General features: G+C 40.5%; 1 long non-coding RNA gene across 1 annotated transcript; it reads left to right on the top strand.

The window, feature by feature from the left end:
• Positions 1 to 4578: 4578 nt before the first annotated feature.
• Positions 4579 to 7471, top strand: LOC128839571 (uncharacterized). Its single transcript, XR_008445480.1, has 3 exons — positions 4579 to 4702; positions 7078 to 7183; positions 7337 to 7471. It is a non-coding gene; the product is annotated as an uncharacterized LOC128839571 (long non-coding RNA).
• The last annotated feature ends 811 nt before the right edge of the window (positions 7472 to 8282 follow it).

Genomic DNA, 8282 nt, shown 5'->3' with positions numbered 1-8282 from the left:
TCCACAGACCCAGTTATCTCCTCATGGAAGGCAATTAGGTTAGTCAGACATGACTTGCCCTTGGTGAATCCATGCTGACTGTTCCTGATCACTTTCCTCTCCTCTAAGTGCTTCAGAATTGATTCCTTGAGGATGATCTGCTCCATGATTTTTCCAGGGACTGAGGTGAGGCTGATTGGCCTGTAATTCCCCAGATCCTCCTCCTTCCCTTTTTTAAAGATGGGCACTACATTAGCCTTTTTCCAGTCATCCAGACCTCCCCCGATCGCCATGAGTTTTCAAAGATAATGGCTAATGGCTCTGCAATCACATCCGCCAACTCCTTTAGCACCATTGGATGCAGCGCATCCAGCTCCATGGACTTGTGCTCGTCCAGTTTTTCCAAATAGTCCCAAACCACTTCTTTCTCCACAGAGGGCTGGTCACCTTCTCTCCATACTGTGCTGCCCAGTGCAGCAGTCTGGGAGCTGACCTTGTTCATGAAGACAGAGGCAAAAAAATCATTGTGTACATTAGCTTTTTCCACATCCTCTGTTACTAGGTTGCCTCCCTCATTCAGTAAGGGGCCCACACTTTCCTTGACTTTCTTCTTGTTGCTAACATGCCTGAAGGAACCCTTCTTGTTACTCTTAACATCTCTTGCTAGCTGCAACTCCAAGTGTGATTTGGCCTTCACTCCTGCATGCCTGAGCAATATTTTTATACTCCTCCCTGGTCATTTGTCCAATCTTCCACTTCTTGTAAGCTTCTTTTTTGCATATAAGGTCAGCAAGGATTTCAATGTTAAGCCAAGCTGGTCACCTGCCATATTTACTGTTCTTTCTACACACTGGGATGTTTTTTTCCTGCAACCTCAATAAGGATTCTTTAAAATACAACCAGCTGTCCTGGACTCCTTTCCCCGTCATGTTATTCTCCCAGGGGATCCTGCCCATCAGTTCCCTGAGGGAGTCAAAGTCTGCTTTTCTGAAGTCCAGGGTCCGTATTCTGCTGCTATCCTTTCTTCCTTGTGTCAGGATCCTGAACTCGACCATCTCATGGTCACTGCCTCCCAGGATCCCATCTACTTTTGCTTCCCCTACTAATTCTTCCCGGTTTGTGAGCAACAGGTCTAGAAGAGCTCTGCCCCTAGTTGGTTCCTCCAGCACTTGTACCAGGAAATTGTTCCCTACACTTTCCAAAAACTTCCTGGATTGTCTGTGGACCGCTGTATTGCTCTCCCAGCAGATATCAGGGTGATTAAAGTCTCCCATGAGAACCAGAGCCTGCGATCTAGTAACTTCTGCTAGTTGCCGGAAGAAAGCCTCGTCCACCTCATCCCCCTGGTCTGGTGGTCTATAGCAGACTCCCACCACGACAGCACCCTTGTTGCTCACACTTCTAAACTTAATCCAGAGACTCTCAGGTTTTTCTGCAGTTTCATACCGGAGCTCTGAGCATTCATACTCCTCTCTTACATACAATGCAACTCCCCCACCTTTTCTGCCCTGCCTGTCCTTCCTGAACAGTTTGTGATCTTTCAGAACATTGTTCTAAGCAAACTAAGCACAGCTTCCTCTTAACGTTGAGCTATTTGTCACAGACAATGGTATAAACATGCTGATGGTCAGGAGTGACAGCAGCTTCACTCACACATCGTCCTTTGTGCACACACTTGGTCTGATGGTGAACTATGGCTTGGGAAAACACAAGAGGGTCAAAGTTGTCCTCTGTCACCTGTAATATTAATTGCTTCTCCAAGAAAAATAATCATTAAACAAACTATTCAGTATTTTTTCTCAGCCGGGGGAGAGAAAAGTGGAAGCTCAGGCAGCAAGTTCATATACCCCTAAATTTTCTGGCTGCAGAATTTGCTGTTTGAGCCAGCTGCCACAGAAAAAAAGGGGTTTTAGAGAGATTTTTGTTGCCATTTTGTGCTCCCTGCCTGCTTCTCCCTCCTCATCCAAAGGGAGTCCTTGCTGTTTTCAGTGCGCACCTAAGCCACACAAAGGAAATTCTCAGGCATCTCGACTTCTCGCCAGGACACTGACCTCTGAAAATCAACCCTATCCTGTCCCAAGGTAAAAGTGATCTACTTTGAAACTGAACATGCTATGCTTCCCACAGCTTTTCTGAACAGCTCTTGAATATCTAAATCCCTTTCTCCCCTCTGCTGCCTTCAACTGCTCAAGTATCTGTTTTCCCCTCCTCTACCTTTGTCAAAATAACATTTCTTTCCCTCCCAATCCTACTTTATTCTATCCCCTCTGTCATTGAATCAGAAGGGAAGCAGTAAGACACCCAAACGACTCCCTCCCTGCAATCAAAGAGGAATATAAGCCTCCTTTCTTCTTCTTCTTCTCAGTAGCTAGGAGAAATGCACTTTGGCCCTAAATTCTACAACAAGGCCCCTTAACCAGAGCCAGTATTATTGGCAAAGATCCTACATCTAGAAATTATGCGGGAACCTGAAATCGATGGTACAGAGATAATTAAATGGTTGAATTTTGGATTTAACATGTGACTAATCTTCATTGAAAACTGAGTCAGCTTTAGCCTCAGGATTTGACTTAATGGAGAGTTAGTGCTCAGCTTTGAAATAGGAGTGGTTCAGTGCAGACCAGGGAACTTTTAGTGCATGCGGCCAGCTGAGATGTAAATCTACAGCACACTAGCATGCCACATTCTAACTCTTTTTCTAAACAAACCCTCATTCATGCTGAAGAAGTGTTGTCTAGTGACTAGGGCCCTGGACTGGGAGTCGGAGTTCAGTTCTAGCCCCACTAACTTACTATATGACCATGGGCAAGTTATTTATCTCCTGTGCTCCACACCCCATACCCTTTGTCTGCCTTGTCTATTTAGACTAGAAACTACCCAAGGCAGACACTGTGTCTCACTCTGTACAGTGACTACCACAATGGGGACCTGCTCTTGGTTAGGTCCTATATAGTACACAGTAATGCAAAAAATAATGTGTACATTTTAAAGTGTTATGAATGCAAAAAAAAAAAAACATTTCAGGAAGTGCATTATACTGGATACCCCAGTGTGAATTATGAACTATATTTATAGATAATCACACATGGTGCTTAGGCTTCTCTGATATAGGACCATATGCATTACATATCCAGGGAAAAGTTAAGTGTTTATGTAACCTACTTGTGAGTATGTGTTACAGGTCCCTTTCTGTGGGTGATCCTCTCGGGATATGAGTTACACTACCTCCTAATGAGCTTTAGCTCAAGCTTAGCAGCTCATGCTTTTTAGCCCTGGAGATCTCCAGTTGAATCCCCAGGGTGTTAGCCAAGTCAGTGGCCATCACATTGGGCCTCCTTAATGCAGACTTTTCATGTTTTTGTGGGTTCATGTTTTAAGTTTAATCTTTTCACTGCTATGCGTATTTGAAAGATCTGCATGCTGTAGGAATTTTATAGTTTACAGACCAACATATTGCACAACTCAAATTCTATGGTTTACTGTCTAATATTGGATACCTCAAAACTAACTTGCATTTGAGAGAACTCAAGGAACCAATTTGTAATATTTTTTTCAGCACAACCTGTAACATCATTTTAATTGTTAGCCAAGTTTTATGAACATCTGATTATGTTAATCTAAAATTCATAGTCATTATAAATTTCTATTCCATTTTTATTCAGCATAGTAATCGGTCCATCAAACTCAATGGAGCATTTCTATTGATTAGATTCCTTTGCAGCCCACATTTGTTAAACTTTCCACTTATTTCATTGTTGCTTTTTCTGTTGAGTCCAGATTGAGTCACTACAGATATACATTGCTTTAAAGTGTTCGAGATGAGCTCCAGTTTACAGATGCTGCATTGCCTTCAATGAAGCAAACTCACAGACTATCTCTTATCCCAAAGAATGAATGTAATTCTCTCTTCCCACACATTTGTTCCTATCTGCAATAACAAAATTAGCCTGGATGAGTAAGGAATGGTGTCCCTAGCCTCTGTTTGTCAGAGGGTGGAAATGGATGGCAGGAGAGAGATCACTTGATCATTGCCTGTTAGGTTCACTCCCTCTGGGGCACCTGGCATTGCCCACTGTCGGCAGACAGGATGCTGGGCTGGATAGACCCTTGGTCTGACCCAGTATGGACATTCTTATATTCTTATGTTCTAAAATGCCAAAATAATTTTCAAAATATTATTTAGCAACAGTTACTTGTCATGAGATCCCTTGTCCCAGCCATGGGTTAAACACCTTCCTCTCCCTCACCTGGTTGGCAGTAGCCACTTCAAGATTCTTGATTAAATGGCAAAACTTATAACACAGGAAATACTGTCCCTATTTCCAGCTAGTCAGCCTGATCTCATACAGAATAGTACATTTCAAGTTGTATCAAAGTGGCAAACTGACAAGATATGAATGTTTATGGTTGGAACATTTGTTTAGGTAGCCTTAAGCTTAAACAAAGAAAGACATCATCTAAATGCTATGGGACATTTTTGGTGTTTAGAGTACTGTTTGTTTTAGATTTTTTTTTAATACTATACTCCTGTCATTGCTCCTTCACTAAGTCCTGTTTACACATCCTTTTCCAGGTGGTACAGTTATATATCTGCCAGAATGCTCACTACACAAAGCCTCAGGGCTGAAGTGAACCTATGCAGGACTACAACAGCAACAAGTACTTGCAAAACAACCCTTCACCATGCCCTGCTATGGGAGTCAAGCTAATATGCTAGTGTCAGGTACATTCAATATGTAACTCTACTTGGTTTTTCTCCTTCCCAGACTGCAGCTGGCTCTGTCTCCCTTGCAACCATGCTGTATTGTATTGTTATAGCTGTTCTCCTAACATTATGTTGTTGTCAGTGTAAAGGAAAACACTTTTTCTTTGTGCACAGTGAGATTGGCTTGACCTTGTATTTCTCATCTTCAGAAAGGCTCCAAATTATTGGCATTGTTCAACTGATATTCTAGCTTCTTCAGCAGCCTACCTTAGAGGAGAAAGCTCATTCCTGACCCTTCAGATCGCTGATGCCCTGCTGATTTAAGAGTTTGAGAAGCTTAAATGATATGAAGGGCATAGTTAAACCCTCAGCAGTAGGGTAAAATGTCATATAAATTAAATTATGGATTTTACTCCATGAACACTTGTCCCATTAATTCAAGAGGCACAACCTAAGGAATGAGTGATAAAGTGGTTGTTGAGAGGCATTTTTGTTTAAAAAAAAAAAAAGAATAAAACACCTGGGAAAAACCTACCAGTAGTAAGGCAAGAGCTGCTGTTCTCAAAGCACTTGCAGGTGGACTATAGAGACCTGGCTGCTCGCGTAGTGCTGTCTCTTTGTTGTGAGATGCTAAATTTGCCTCCCACCCTCCAGAAAAGAAGCTAAAAATACACTGAGCCCTTTACTAATATCACTTTCCCATGGAAACAATTACTGTAATTGTCAAGAGGGAATATATACATTTGTGAATTGGAGTGCAGATACAACATCTGGTCTACCGTCCTGTGAAAGTTTTCGAAAACACCTACACTCAAGTGTTCAGAGAACAGTTTTTCTAAGGAGAATATAAGGACATATTTACTCCATTTCCCATTACCTGAGCATGCTATAAAACTTATAGAAGGACATGAAAGGAATTTATTTTTCAGTGTTTTTCAGAACTGTGCAGTACTGGTTTTTAGCATGTTGGAGCCATTATCTCTATACATTTTAATTTGATCTAGAACATTTGTTAGAACTGCAATTTTACTAATTAAAACAATGATCTTAATTCTGTGAGCTGTGAAGAGATATTTAAAATCTTCTTAAGAATATGATTGGTTCAGAGTTTAGCTCTCCATAGCATGTTTCTACATTACCTAGATTGTGACAAGCCCCAGCACAGCCAAAAAGGGAATAAGAATTCTCATCCTATTCCATAGCCATTAGAGCAATGCCGATCTTAGCGTGGGGTGCTGTGGTGACTCCAGTTGCTGCCAAAGCAGACAGGGATGAGGCTCTGCTCCCAGACTATTTACCATCCTGTAGAGCTAGCTGGCTCTGAGTAGAGGATGGAAGGTGAGGAGGAGACTGCACCCTGAAAAGCGATACTACAATTACTTCCTCAGCAAAGCAACTGGGAAACCTAAGGAAGAATCGTACCTCTGGGATGTCTGTGAGACACATGGCCTCTCAGTGCACCCCCTGTGATGGTGCACCAATGCACCACCACTTACTCAAGCCAATGCATACAGGCAACATCCAGACTTGAATGGAGATTGTGCGCTTTACTTAAATGAAAAGCGGTAAGGAACTGGAAACTGGCAGTTTTTAAATATTCTGCAGCTTTGTAACTAAATACAAAGTCTGCTTTTATTGTATTTTTTTTTCCTTGCAAAAGCATTTTTAATGTATTTCCCCACACCCTTAAGGAAATCTTAGTAATATGGCAATATATTTATCCGTGCCTTTGTCATCACACTGGAAGAGGCATTTCCAGAATGACCTTTAATGTCTGTTTAAATAAATGTGTGAGGGTGCATACATGATTAAGGATTATGTCATTGGTTTATGCAAGAAATTTGTGTGTAACTTGGTGATGGATGTTCATGTGCACTTACTTATAAAGGGGAAACTTTGTTGTAAAAAGCATTGCTTACTAAGCTTCTGAAACAGACATTTAAACAAAACCTGCCACTGCATAGTAGATATTTCATTTTAATGGCTTTCCCATTTCTGCACAGCATATGTGGTAGCATAGTAGAGATCTCAGTAAAAATCCTGGTTTTGTATGTTTTATTTATAAAAGAAAAAAATATGGTTAAGTTCCCATGGGGGAAACAAACAAATCAAATCTATAACACCACAACTGGGCATCTTCTTGTATATTAATTTAATCAATATCTTAATTATTGACCAACATCCTCTAAAGACACCCCAGCAATAATTTTTCCAGGTGTAAATAAGGACCTTTTTCATATTTTCTTTTTGGAGTAAAGGACAGTAAAGGACTTTTTTAGACACGACATTGTCTAATGAACAACTCCACAGGTACTTATTTCATGAAGGATCTTTGATAGGTTAAGTGTCTGTTCTTTACTTCATCACCACTAATGCCTCTCTCATCTTTTCAGAGCTTGAAATTCATAATTATGGTATTTATCTGCTGTTGTGATTCATTGCTTCAGCTGTACACCAAACATGAATGGACTGCTGAATCTGTAGTGAAACAGACATGAGGTATGGCAAGTTTCAGACATTTGTTTTCTCTTTCTTCCTTGGGGTATAAAGATTTTTTTTCTACAGAGAGACAACTGAATTAATTTTGGTGTATAAAAGGAAGGCAAAAAAATCTCTCAGGTACTAACTGCTGTTTTAAATTTTAATTTCCAGATAACTTGTCATACATACAGAATCAAGTGAAATGTGAAGAGGACACTAAAGAAACTCAGTGCAATAAATATCAATAAGTATCAGATCAATCTTTATTTTTTGCCTCGCTATGTCAAATAAAAGGTGAAAATAGTATTATTGTTTATTATTGATACTTATGGGTGGACCTGGTGCTCTGCTGACAAATAGACTTATAGGTCTGTGCCCCAAGGAACTTACTCAGTAAGAGTCAAATTATGACCTTGGTCACATAGGTATAAAACTAAAGTAAGTCCACAAACTTCACTGAAGCTACTCTGGGTTTACATCTCTGGCCCTAAACCAGATATATATAGTTAGGGATGAAAATAAACCAAGGATGCAAATAGTATGGGAAGATGAGGGTTATAAGAGTGAAAGATCATGTTTATTACAACATGTATCTTGTTAGTTCCTCCTTATTTTTATTTAATTTAACATTACAGTTGGGTTGGGGACTGTCTAGTTGTGGTAGAGTATCAGAACCTGCAAACTGGATGCAAACAGTATCCCACTCCATAATAAGTTATTGACCAGACTTGTCCTTTCTTGCCTTTGGGGGTTTAGTGAGATCACAATCTGAGGTAGTGTGGCTACAGAAACAGAAAGGGTCCTCAGAGTGGATAGCTATTAATGGGAAGATTGGTAGCACTGCATTGAAGGTAAGCAGTTGTCAATAAGTAAGAAGTAGGTAGATAAGTTTAGGATCACATTTCATTTTGCAGCTGGGTCTCAAGTGTGTACTGTCAGCAAGATATGGAGTCCCTGAAGTCCTCATATCAGATAATGGGCCTCAATTTACCACGTTGCCCACAGAACTACAGGCAGGTGGAGAGAGCAGTGCAGATTTTAAAAAGACTTCTGGAAAAAATTCATGCACCTATATAAAGCACTCATGACAAAAAATGAGTCAATATTACTTGACTTT

The sequence above is a fragment of the Malaclemys terrapin genome, chromosome 6 (genome assembly GCF_027887155.1).
Source record: "Malaclemys terrapin pileata isolate rMalTer1 chromosome 6, rMalTer1.hap1, whole genome shotgun sequence".
NCBI classification, from domain to species: domain Eukaryota; kingdom Metazoa; phylum Chordata; order Testudines; family Emydidae; genus Malaclemys; species Malaclemys terrapin.
The sequence above is the reverse complement of the archived record's forward strand: the minus strand, read 5'-3'. Positions and strand labels throughout refer to the sequence as shown.